This window comes from Pistacia vera, unplaced genomic scaffold (genome assembly GCF_008641045.1).
Source record: "Pistacia vera cultivar Batoury unplaced genomic scaffold, PisVer_v2 Contig249, whole genome shotgun sequence".
In the NCBI taxonomy this organism is placed as follows: domain Eukaryota; kingdom Viridiplantae; phylum Streptophyta; class Magnoliopsida; order Sapindales; family Anacardiaceae; genus Pistacia; species Pistacia vera.
This window is the reverse complement of record NW_022196056.1, coordinates 194,456-209,408: the sequence shown is the minus strand read 5'-3', so window position 1 is coordinate 209,408 and position 14,953 is coordinate 194,456. Positions and strand designations below refer to the sequence as shown.

The 14,953-nt window shown below is 27.2% G+C and overlaps 1 long non-coding RNA gene across 1 annotated transcript; it reads right to left on the bottom strand.

Moving 5' to 3' along the window:
- Positions 1 to 13,385: 13,385 nt before the first annotated feature.
- Positions 13,386 to 13,901, bottom strand: LOC116132089. The gene is made up of 2 exons (XR_004128372.1): positions 13,712 to 13,901; positions 13,386 to 13,588 (listed from the first exon to the last, which is right to left on the bottom strand). It is a non-coding gene; the product is annotated as an uncharacterized LOC116132089 (long non-coding RNA).
- Positions 13,902 to 14,953: the final 1,052 nt, after the last annotated feature.

Genomic DNA, 14,953 nt, shown 5'->3' with positions numbered 1-14,953 from the left:
CCCTGTTTGGAACCTGTAAGGGGTACCCGGTTTAGAACCTGTTTTGGAACCTGTTTTGGAACCTATTTGGAACCTGCTTTGGAACCTGTTTTGGAACCTGTTTTTAGAACTTGTTTAGAACCTATTTTGGAACCTGGACTATAATGAAATATTTGTGGAATGTAAATAATGGGGGAGTTTCTATTATTTTACATATAAAAAAATTTAAAATAGAAAAAGTTAAATTTTTAGAATAACCTAATTAAATAAATATACGAATACAATTATACTTATTACATAAATTACACCTATTAAAACTTTAATATTATAATACATTAATATTAAAGTTTTGATCATAAGTGAATAATTGGAATTATGATCCATTAAAAGTGTTTTACATTTTTAATGTTATTAAAGAATTATTTTTGAATAAAATAGTATATTTGATTGAGTAATAATATATTTAGTTATTTACTTCAATTATCAAGTTCTAAGTATATCTATAATAAATTAGTAATTAATTAATTATATGATAAATTGATAAACATTATAAATTTAATTACTAGTTAAATATCATACTTAATCAATTATAACATTACATTATAGTTAAATGATTACTTAATTAATTATAATTTATAACATTACTTAATTAATTTATAGTATAATTAATTATAGCATTACATTAATTGATTACTACTATAATAATTGACTTATAAGTTATAACATAATTAAATAGTAATTAATTCACTTATAATTAGAAATTTAATTATTATAGCATTACGTTATAGATTTATAGTATAATTACTTAATCATAATAACATTTTATATAAACATTAGTACAAACTTAATTAAATAATAAAAAAAATTTAATTAATTATATATTCATTAAAAATTTATAGTTGATTACTTAATAGTTAATTCACTATAACATTACATTATACTATGATTATAATTAATATACATTACATAATTAAATAATTACTTAATTGATTATTGTATTATATTATAATATTAGTAATTACTAATTCACTACATAAACATTAACATAATACTTAATTAAATGATAAGAAATTTAATTAATCATAACATTACCTTATTAACATTTCATTATAACATTAATTAAGCATTACATTATAGTTAATAATTACTCAATTAAATTATAATATTATTATATTACATTATATATTATGATCACTACTTAATTATAGCATTATATAGTAAATGATTACATAATTCACTAATTAGTATTAATTTATAACATTACATATAAACATTAGTAATTTACTAATTTATTATATTATTACATTACTTAATTAAACGATTAAAAATTTAATTAATTATAACATTACTTTTATATTATAATATGATTACTTAATCAATTATAACATTCCATTAAAACATTAGTATATTATCAAATGATTTGAATTTAATTAATTAAATATTAAATTATAGATTATAGTATAAATTCCTTAATTTATATAACATTACATTAACTATTAAGTATGATCATATAATTATATAAATTACATAATTAAATGATTACTTAATTGATTATGAGTTATGATATTATGTTTTAAACATTAGTAATTACTAATTTACTATATAAACATTAGCACAATACTTAATTAAATGATAAGAATTTAATTAATTATAACATTACCTTATAAACATTTCATTAAAACATATTAAAAACATTACATTATAGTTAAATAATACTTAATTAATTATTATTATTATATTACATTATATATTATGATCAGTTACTTAATTATAGCATTACATGTTAAATGATTACATAATTACTTAATTAGTTATGAATTTTAACATTACATTATAAAATTAGTAATTTACTATATTATTACATTACTTAATTAAAAGTTAAAAATTTAATTAATTATACATTACCTTATATATTTTATATATTACTTAATCAATTTAACATTCCATTATAAACATTAGTATATTAATCAAATGATTTGAAATTTAATTAATTATAATATTAATTATAGATTTATAGTATGATTACTTATTCATTATAATATTACATTATACTATTATAGTATGACAATAATTAATATAACATTACATAATTAAATGATTACTTAATTGATTATGAGTTATGATATTATATTTTAAACATTAGTAATTACTAATTACTACATAAACATTAGCACAATATTTAATTAATGATAGAAATTTAATTAATTATAACATTACCTTATAACATTATTAAGCATTACATTATAGTTAAATAATTACTCAATTAAATTATATATTATTATATTACATTATGTATTTGATCACTTACTTAATTATAGCATTACATAGTTAAATGATTACATAATTACATAATTAGTTATGAATTTATAACATTACATTATAAACTTAGTAATTTACTAATTTACTATATTATTACATTACTTTAAACGATTAAAAATTTAATTAATTATACATTACCTATATTTTATAATATGATTACTTAATCAATTATAACATTCCATTATAACATTAGTATATTAATCAAATGATTTGAAATTTAATTAATATATATAAAATTATAGATTATAGTATGATTACTTAATTCATTATAACATTACATTATACTATATAGTATGATCATATATTAATAACATTACATAATTAAATGATTACTTAATTGATTATGAGTTTAAATTATGTTTTAAACATTAATAATTACTATTTACTACATAACATTAGCACATACTTAATTAAATGATAAAAATTTAATTAATATAACATTACCTTAAAACATTTCTATAAACATTAATAAGCATTACATTATAGTTAATATTACTCAATTAAATTATAATATTATTATTTACATTAATTATGATCACTTACTTAATTATAGCATTATATAGTTAATGATTACATAATTACTTAATTAGTTTGAATTTATAACATTACATTATAAACATTAGTATTTACTATACATTACATTACTTAATTAACGTTAAAAATTTAATTAATTATAACATTACTTTATATATTTGTAATGATTACTTAATCAATTATAACATTCCATTATAAACATTAGTTAATTAATTATAATATTAAATTATAGATTTATAGTATGATTACTTAATTCATTATAACATTACATTATACTATATAGTATGATCATATAATTAATTAACATTACATAATTAAATGATTACTTAATTGATTATGACATTATATTATAAACATTAGTATTTACTAATTTACACAATACTTATCAATTATTATAACATTATATTATAAATTTATGGTATGATTATTTAATTAATTATAACATTCTATTATAAACAATATTACAATACTTAATTAAATGATTAACAATTCAAGTGTTGCTTAGAGATTACAGGTTATGAGTTACATTGGACACAAATGAATGAATAATGAAAATTTGTTAGGGGTGTATTTGTAAATTTATAAAGTATTTTTGTTATTTTTTAAACTAATAGGGGGGTAATTGATTTTTTATAGGGTACCCTGGAAAGGAACCGGAACCTGCATTTTAGGTTCCGGTTCCTTGAATTGAAGAACCTGCACTGTGCGGTTCCGGTTTCGGTTCCTTGAATTGAAAAACCTGCACTGTGCGGTTCCGGTTCCGGTTCCGGTTCCGATTCCTTTTTTTGGGAACCTGCACTGTGCGGTTCTGGTTTCGGTTCCCCCGGACAATGCAGGGTACCCGAAACCGCTCACCCCTTAATTTTTACTTCAAATTTCTAAAACTTTTGCTAAATATAGATATAATGACGTTTTAATGGAAATTGTTTTAAAGATGGAAGAAAAATACGAGAAGTATTGATTAGATATTTCATTCCTATATGGATTAGGCCTTGTTGTAGATCCTAGGTTTAAATTACATGTAGTTAACTGTATAATTATTGAGATAGGCCAACATTTAGGACATGTCCTCGGCCCATAGGACCGGTCCTAGAGACCTGTCTAGGTCTTGAAATCGCTCATGGGCCTAGGAGACTGGTCCCAAATGGGACTAGTCCCAAACAGGCCCAGGCCTGGGCCCGCTTGGGACCGGTCCTTGACCAGCTTTACTGTTACACAAAGTATAAATGAAAGTGATAAATCATAATAAATGAGTGCAATACATATGTGATGTCTGTCTGTTCATAGTTCTGAAATGGTTGGTGAGTTTTCAAAGAAGAGTTTCAAAAAATGGACTTTATCTTGATGATGACCAAATTTTGTTTTGTTCAGTAATATTTTAACCACACATTCAAAAATAACCCTACCAGCTAGTAAAGATTCAAAAGCGCTCTTTATAATTTACCATCTATAAACACAAATATATGTAGGCAGAATGACATCCTCTCACCCAAAGTTTGCTGTAAAGATAATTTTATACCCAAAAAAATTTCAAAACAACAATCATCCACCCACCGTTAAGATCGTTCCTTGATAAGACAGAAGGGTAGAAGTAATGGGTTTCCAATGGCTGGGGATTTGTTAAATGGGAAAGAAAGGGGTGAGTGGGTTGGGTATGAAGAGGATGAAGACACTAAGGTCATTTGACCCATTCTATCGAAACTAACAAAAAGGTAGATGTGGTAGGGGCTTTTGTGCTATTACTCATACTTAATGGGTTTATGGAATTAAGCAAACTTGGGATGTTTAAATTAGGTCGAAATACATTTTCCTACTCTATGGGGGCATTTGAATCATATAATATTTTATTACAAGGGAATATTATATTAACAGAATAAAAAATCACCTTGAAGATTACTGGGAATGTTTAGAAAATGTGTTTGGTTTGTTCGAATAAATTGGTGAATAATATGTTTGGTTGGGTATGTTATATAAATTACTAAATTACCCTCATTTTTAAATATTAATATGACGCTAGCAGTGCCATAGATCTGGCTATGGCCGTGAAATGGCTAGGTCTTTGGCCCTGAAACGCCGACCATTTCATGGCCATAGATCTGGCCATGAAATGGCCAGGTCTTTGGCCGTGAAACGCCAACCGTTTCATGGCCAAAGACCTAGCCGTTTCACTACTAGATCTACAGCCATTTCACAACCACATCTTTGGCCGTGAAACGGCCATAGATCTAGTCGTGAAACGGCTAAATCTGGCTATTTAGATCCATGGTCAAAAAAGGCCTCACCGGCGCACGACCAGCCATATACAACTGGTCGTACGCCATTACAATGACTTTTGGTAGCCTTTGGCTGTGGTCCACGGTGGCTGGCAATGGTGGCTAGTTCTGTGTATAATGGCATTTCTGTAAATAACGACAATAACAAGGGCAATGTCATCTAGAAAATTTAAAAAGTGATGACAAAATGGTCTGCATGAGTGAATTGGGTGTTTTGTAAATCTTAACAAATATAAGGCTAATTTGGACCAAACCCACACCACCCCCACCCCGCCCCCCCCCCCCCCCCCCCCCAACCAAGGTATTACATTCCCAACAATTTACCCCCAATTGTCACTATTTGTCATAAATATTACGGAAATAATTTTTTACAACCAACCAAACATCGTCATCTGCTCAATTTAAAAATATTACCCCTAACCCCATCCAAACGGCCCTTTAGGTTTGAAGAATTAACATTTGATATCCCTGACTCTAGAAACTATCAATGTCCCGCCCTCTGTTAACGTCTGTTCATGGAAACTGCAATTTGACTAATTTTGACAACTCAAATGTCACTTTTGCCCTTAATGATAATTATCAAAATAATAATTTTTAAAAATAATATCCTATATTCAATAAACACAAATTAATAATAAATCTCCACTAATTAAAAAAATCATATAAATGAAAAATCTATTGAAAAATTAGTATAAAATTAAACAAAATTACAAATAAATTTTCAACTAATCAAGACTTAACATCAGATTTATCAAAACCTAGAAAAAGAAAAATAGAATTAATCTCTATCTAATTAAGTATCAAGATTAATATAAGAAATTATAAATAAATTTTGTCTAATCAAGAACTAATATATAAATCTAATCATCAATTAATACAGTAATTTACCCAGACAAGATTAAAATCAAAATCATCCCACCCACCATCACTTCATCATCACAGCCATCAAAATTCATCATTTTACCGCCATCAACATTCATGGTCACAGCCATCGAAACATAAGAACAAATAAATATTTTCATTTGTTTAATAAAAATTCATAAAAAACAACATACTTAATTAGTAACAATAATACTATAGTTACAAAGAAATCTTACAATGATTTTCATACAAAGTGAGGTGACAATAAATGAATAGAAGAGTGAAACAAAAAGTCAAACTCATTAAATTCATTCTTCCATTCATTTTTTGCCACATCACTTTGTATGGAGATTTTTGTAAAATTTCTTTGTAAGTGTAGTATTGCTTAATTAGTCAAACTCATTCAAACACTCAACCATATCTTTCATCATCACCACACCAACAGTTATCTCAATTCCAAGACATCCTTAATGATGCCACAAGGCTCAAGAACAGTCACAATTGATCACTCAATTACAAATTATTGTAAGGCCTTCCCATGGTATTGTTTTAAGAGTAAACGACATATTCCCACCCAAGGTTTGACAAAATCCTAAGTTGGCACCCTTGGTTTCATTTATTCTAGATTCCTACCCCTAAAATAACACTGTTAGAATTTCTTAGGTTACAGAGGGTACTATTACCATAATGCCCTTAACAAATAAATTAATAAATTACGTTTTAACCTTTAAATTATTAAAATTATAAAATTAACCATCTTATTTTTAAATTACTTCAATAACACCCTTGGTGACTACGCACCCTCTTGGTTTTTGTCAGATCTGGGCTATTTCTGATGGCGTTGAACCCCCTAGTCACCTCTATCACCTTCCCTATCATCCATCGTCCAAAACCCCTCTGGTTCCCAACTCATTGGCCCCTTCGATCGCTGGCGCTGTGAGGCTTAGGGTTTCGTTGTTCTTCACTGAATTTCGGTCGATTCCCATGACGAAAATCCAATTGGACATCACCACTGCAACCAGCGTCTCCAACTCTACAAAACCCCTATGTCCCCAGCAACCATTTAGTTGTCGTTCGCTGGTCGAGACTAACAAAAACTAGTTGCATGTAGCGACTGTCGTGGCTGGCAATCAACGAGTGATGAGGGATTGTGAAGGTTAAGGTTTTGTAGAGGGGAGGATGGGGGTTCGAATGGTGGTGACAAGTAGGGGTGAGCAGTTCTGGGTACCTTGCATTTTTCGGGGGAATCAGAACCGGAACCCCACAGTGCAGGTTCCCAAAAAAAGGAACTAGAACCGGAACCGCACAGTGCAAGTTCCCAAAAAAAGGAACCAAAATCGAAATCACATAGTACAAGTTCTTAAATTCAAGGAACTGGAACCTAAAATGCAGGTTCCGATTCCTTTCCCAGGTACCTTGTAAAAAATCAATTACCCCCTATTAGTTTAAAAAATGACAAAAATACCTTAAAAGTTTACAAATACACCCCTAACAAATTTTGATTACTCATTTATTTGTGTCCAATGTAACTCATAAATCCTCTAATCTCTAGGTAACACTTGAATTCAATCAATTCATCACAATTCACATAAAATTTCTCAATCAAAACCAAGACACAAACAATTATTCATCTATAAATTGTTAATTTAATGTTATAAATTGTTAATGTTTATAATGTAATCTAATAATATTGTAATTAATTAAGTAATTATTTAATTATAATGTAATATTATAATTAATTAAGTAATCATACTATACATGTATAATACATTAAATCCTCTCTATAGTGATACTTTATATAGAAATAAACTCTACATAGTCATAAAAAATTTTATTCCCAATTTGGGATAGTTATAAATAAGAATAAACTCCACATTGTAATAAGTTATAATTTTTTTAATTCCCGTCTTAAGGAAAGTTGCCTCCACATAGTAATAATTATTTGTATATTACAAAAAATATATATGCTATATTACATTAAAGGTTTATGATGAAATAAAATATTTATCTAAAGTTATTTGGGACAATGATTTATGCTTTAGAGTTGTTATCAAATCTTCTAACTTAGGGTATGTAATAACTCGCTAGCATGGACACCTTCTTGTTGAAGTCAAAATATTTCTAGCTTCTCAAGCATGTTTAGAGCTTCATGGCATGAAATTTTTTGAATTTCTGTACTATCATCCTCAGGATTATTTCCTTTCTCTTCTTGTCTAATTGCAGCAATGATTCTTCTACAGTTAAAGCATATACGACTTGTTGCTCATTTGGCTGATCAAGGAAGACATTAATATCCATTCGATTAGTGTAGTGATGTTGTTGAATCTTATCATTCAATTCTACAATGACTCTTCTATTCTCCTCATCTACTTCATTTGTAACTTGCAATTCATCGACATCGGGGGCCCTAATTTTGCAGTGCTTAAAACAATTGATAATTTTCTGTAGCTTCACATCAATTGACCATGTAGCAACTGCATTTACAATTCCATCAAGGATACTTATCTTTTCTGGTTCCAATACATGATCTTCTATCCATTTCAAAAGTAAGCGATTAAAGCGTTGCCGATAATAACCTTTGAAATTTCTAATAATGCTCGCATCACATGGTTGGATTTTGGAAGTGCTAGCTGGTGGTAGGAACATAACAATTGTGTGATGAAGTGGGGGGAGATTCTCCTTTTTGCCATGTGCGGTACAGTTATCCAATATAAGCAAGACATTTCTATCCAAACAACTATCAAACCACTTAAGCCATTCCATAAAAAACAAAGATGCCATCCATGCATTTGAATTCGCTCGATACTTGCAATTGAGATTATCACGGTTAACATTATTAAAGCATCTTGGATTAAGAAACTTACCGATGACCCAAAGCAGAAGTTTGTCAGAGCCATCGCCATTGCAACAAATAACAATTGTTTAACATTATTAAAGCATCTTGGATTAAGAAACTTACCGATGACCCAAAGCAGAAGTTTGTCAGAGCCATCGCCATTGCAACAAATAACAATTGTAATCCTCTCTTTGTTTTGCTTTCGGCCCTCCAACTGCTTTGTTGCAAGAGAGTTATCGACCTGCATTCGATAAAATAAGCTAGTTTCATCCATATTATAAATGTCCTTCCAAGCCCATTTGTCTAATTCCTCTCTTATTGATGAAAATCTAGCTTCAATTTTCTCCAAATTAACTTAACCACTTTCCCCAAAACGACGAAAGGAATGAATTGCATGTCGTTGCTTGAACTTTTCCAGCCATCCATTTGAAAATTCAAACGAGGTAGCTTCGGGATAGAGTTTCCTAAGAAAAATATTTCCATTCTCTTTTAACAATTCACCATTCATACTGACATGCTCTTGATGGCATACAAACCACTCATAGAGGGCAGACTCCATTGCTAGGTACTTTACCATCCTTGAACATTTTGTGTTTGGGTTCAACAATCCTTCTTCTTGAAGGAGGTCAACTGATCATTTGAATGTCTTAGATATTGCTGCTTGTGATACCTTAAGACCATGAGTATCTTCTAACCACTTCACAAGATCTTTTTGCTTCCAACTAGGGTTTGATTCTTTCATTTTGCACAACTCAACATGAATACTTTCGGTCAATTGAGTTCGTGTATTAACTTTGGGTGGCATGATTGATTTGCTAGAGGAAGAAGAAAGGTATCACTTGAATTGGTGGAAGATTTTATTGAAAACTTGATTGAATGAGTTGAAACATAACAACCCTATTTATAGCAGACTAATCATAATTCCACTAGGATAAGTAAATAAGAAATCCTAATACTAAAACATGAATTGAAATCCTAGTACTACCAAAACATGAATTTTAAAATAGGAAATCAAGTAATATTAAAAGTAAATAGGAAATCCTAACACTACCAAAACAATGAATTGAAATCTTAATACTACTAAAATATGAATTGAAATCCTAATACTACCAAAACATAAATTATAAAATAAGAAACAAGTAATATTAAAAGTAAATAACAAATATTAATACTACTAAAACAATTAATTGAAGTCCTAATACATACTACTAAAATATGAATTATAAAATAAGAAATCAAAATAGTTTTTTTATAACTACACCTCCATTAAGTTATAACCTCTTTATAGTAATAAATTAGTTTGATCCCAACATTATGACTATAGAGATGTTTTACTGTATAATGTTATAATTAATTAAATTTATAATTATTTAATTAAATATTGTACTAATGTTTATAATGTAATATTATAATTAATTAAGAAATCATACTATAAATTTATAATGTAATGTTACAATTAATTAAATTTTTTAACCATTTAATTAATGTACTAATAACTAATGTAGTAAATTAATAATGTTTATAATGTAATATTATAAATTTATAACTAATTAAGTAATTATTTAGCTATGTAATGCTATAATTAATTAAGTAATCATAATATAATGTAATGTAATAATGTAATAATTAATTACGTAATAATTTAATTAAGTAATAATTTGTTTATAATGTAATGTTACAATTAATTAAATAATCGTACTATAAATTTATAATGTAATGTTAATATGTTATAATTAATTAAATTTCTAATCATTGAATTAAATATTGTGCTAATGTTTATGTAGTAAATTACTAATGTTTATAATATAATGTCATAATCAATTAAGTAATCATTTAACTATATAATGTTATAATTAATTATGTGATCATACTATAATGTAATGTTATAATGAATTAAGTAATCATACTATAAATCTATAATTTAATATTGTAATTAATTAAATTTCTAATCATTTAATTAATATACTAATGTTTATAATGGAATGTTATAATTGATTAAGTAATCATATTATAAATATATAAGGTAATGTTATAATTAATTAAATTTTTAATCGTTTAATTAAGTAATGTAATAATATAGTAAATTAGTAAATTACTAATGTTTATAATGTAATGTTATAAATTCATAACTAATTATGTAATTATGTAATCATTTAACTATGTAATGCTATAATTAAGTAAGTGATCATAATATATAATGTAATATAATAATATTATAATTTAATTGAGTAATTATTTAACTATAATGTAATGTTTAATTAATGTTTATAATGAAATGTTTATAAGGTAATGTTATAATTAATTAAATTTCTTATCATTTAATTAAGTATTGTGCTAATGTTTATGTAGCAAATTAGTAATTACTAATGTTTAAAACATAATATCATAACTCATAATCAATTAAGTAATTATTTAATTATGTAATGTTATAATTAATTATATAATCATACTATAATGTAATGTTATAGTGAATTAACTATTAAGTAATCATACTATAAATTTTTAATGTAATATTATAATTAATTAAATTTTTAATCATTTAATTAAGTTTGTACTAATGTTTATAATAAAATGTTATAATTGATTAAGTAATTATACTATAAATCTATAACGTAATGCTATAATTAATTAAATTTCTAATTATAAGTCAATTAATTAACTATTTAATTATGTTATAACTTATAAGTCAATTAATTAAGTAGTAATCAATTAATGTAATGCTATAATTAATTATACTATAAATCAATTAAGTAATGTTATAAAATTATAATTAATTAAGTAATCATTTAACTATAATGTAAAGTTATAATTGATTAAGTATGATATTTAACTAGTAATTAAATTTATTAATGTTTATCAATTTATCATATATAATTAATTAATTGCTAATTTACTGTAGATATACTTAGAACTTGATAATTGAAGTAAATAACTAAATATATTATTATTCAATCAAATATACTATTTTATTCGAAAATGATTTTTTTTAATAACATTAAAACACCTTTAATTGGATCCTAATTCCAATTATACACTTAATCAATCAAAACTTTAATATTAATATATTATAATATATTAAAGTTTTTAATATGTTGTAGTTTATATGTAATAAATATCATTGTATATTTATTTAATTAAGTTATTCTAAAATTTTAACTTTTTCTAATTTAAATTTTTTATATGTAAAATAATGAAACCCCCCATTATTCACAAATATTTCATTAGAGGCCAGGTTCCAAAACAAGTTTCAAAATAGGTTCCAAAACAGGTTCCAAAAATCGGTTCCAAACAAGTTCCAAATCGGGTACCCGCTACAGTTTCCAAGCAGGGTACTCGTTTCAAGTTCTTTTTTTAGGTTCTGGTTCCTTCATACATAAGAACTGGAACCAGAACCGCATAGTATCGGTTCCAATAAAATGGAATCGGAACCTACCCGTACAGTGCCGGTTTCGAGTAGGATCCGGTTTCGGTTCTACCTGCAGATTTCGGTTCTACCCGTTATCCGTGCTCACCCCTAGTGACAAGGGTGATTTTGGGTGGAAGAATCGTCAGAAAATGGTGAAAAACATCGGGCGAAGTCGACTAACATGCATCGGAGCACTGTTAGGAGCGGTGATCTGCTAATAATGTATGCCTCCTCCTGCAAAATGATCAATTTACCCCTTAACTGTTATATCCAATAATTTTCCGTCACTTTAAGGGTGAGAATCTGGAATAAATGGAACCAAAGGTATCAGCTTAGGATTTCATTAAACCTCGGGTGGGAATATATCATTTACTCTTGTTTTAATTACGCGGAGCTACTGTGATAATATCATTATGTACTCTGATGCCGAGAGCCTTTGATTGTATAAAAACTCACCCTTGGTTAATAGAGAGCTGAGAAAGAGTTGATTTGTTTAGGGTTTATCAACTTATCAGGTGTAATTCTTCCTCCTTGTTGTTATAAGGTTAATAATGCTCTGCAAATCCATTGATATTGCTATTAGGAATGATATACTACCTTGCCTTGGAGAGTGGATGTAGACCTTAAGTTCCGAACCACTATAATCGACTTTGTCTCCTTTCATTTTCTTGTTTTTCTGTCTATTTCTTAATGCCTATTGATAATTTTGTAGTTGATAGATACTTAATCTTGTGGGGTTAGTTCATTAGGTGGAATGTGATCCTAGTTGAGTTATTATTCAGGTCGAAAATCACAACATACTCATCCATTAATTAATCGCCGAAAGTGTGTGAGATTAAAGTTTTGTTAAAAGTACTATGTAAGCATCAACAAATATTGTATTGATTAAGATACTATATGAATAAATTAATAAGTGTTTGATTATATGTTACAAATCTGATGTATTTCATTTTACTACTCATGTTGGTTGATGTCTTTAAACTTTTTTATGCAGTTGTAGAGCCTGGTTATATGTCACAAATCCAAAGTTTTCACCAAAGAAAAAAAGATCCAGCTCCATAATTTTCAAGTAAATTATTCTGGAACTTGAAATGGTTGTCAATCTTTCCTATAAAATAAGATCGCTGCAAACAAAATAAAAGAAAATGGCAAGCCTAATCTGAACAGTACTTAAAGCTTTTATACAAATAAAATTTTTATTTCATTAAAGCAAGCTGCAGAGACTTACGTAGATGACCAGTCCCTGGCTAAAGTGCACTAAATATTGATTGAGACAATTGATATATATTATTAATTATAGTTAGACCATTAGTAATTCAGGTCTCGATGCTTTTGTCGCACACCATATTAGTGCTTCGCTGCTGGTTTACCACCTTTTCCCTACACAATCGACACAATTTTGATGTTAGCTAGAACAAATTACGAGTAAAATAAGAATATGAAAAGCAAAGTATATTATAATATACGTATAAATAACGACATATATGATATATGTATATATACCTTCTTCTTAGGTTCTTGAGGCTTTTGAGCAGCCTTTTTTGGGGCTGACTTTGAACCGGAAGCTTTGGGTGCACCTTCACTGGCCTTGGAAGCTTCCTTCTTGCTCTGTCCAAAGAGTTGTGTGCCAACAGGTTTCTCAGCTTTCAATGATGCCATTATATTTTTGTGTGTATATGTATCTCTAAATGGCTCTAGTATGTACGTATTGTCTTCTCCCGAAACATGGCTATATATTGCGGAGTTGTGCAACTGTAACAAAGGAATTAGAATCACAACTACTGTGACAAGGGGGATGGCTGCTGTTGAAAAGAAGTGGAATAAGTGACTTGGATAGCACCTGGAAATTAAGTTACAGTAGTATCTGATTCTTTTTGGCATTTTTTTTTTACTGGTATTATTGGTAATCACTCCGAGCATATTTATCCACGAGTACTGCCTCATCCTATATCTTTATCAGAATATAAAGTTCTTCATGATTCCTTTATTCTATCATCTTATTTGATTGCGTAAGGTTAGCTAATCATCATCATCTCCAATAAAAATAACATAACCATATACTGCAAACTTTTTTCGGAATGTTTGTCCTTATTAATTAATTAAATGTAAAAATAAAATGACATGTCATATCCATTGATTCATTTTACACCCTCCAAACAAATTATATGTTTACATCCTATTTAATATCACAAAAAAAAAGGTGTTTGATGAAAGTCTAAACACACCCAAGGGTTTAGGAAAATAACAAATGCACCTAAAAAGTTGATTACTTTACCATAATACCCTTTGCCTAATTATATATTCTTTTCACTTTTATTTCTTCAAAAAAAATTTAAGTATATACTATAAAGTAATATTTACTAACCAATTTTTTATAATAAATTATAATTTAAACAAATACATGAATAGTTTAATTGTTATTTAATTTTATACAATAAACTAAAAGTAAAAATAAAAATAATAAATTTAATTAAATTACATACTTAAAAAACGATTAAAATAAAATGGGTTGAGGAAGTATAATATGATAAAAGATACGAAAGTATTTTTGAAACAATGTTTCAAATTCTTTTTAGTTTTTATTTATTCAATTTTTATATAGTCAAAATAAAAATTGAAAAGAATATATAATTAGACAAAGGGCATAATAGTCTTTATTAGTAAAGTAATCAATTTTTTGGGTGCATTTGTTACTTTCCCTAAACCTTGAGGAGGAAAATGTTAGAAACCAAAAAAAAAAAAATT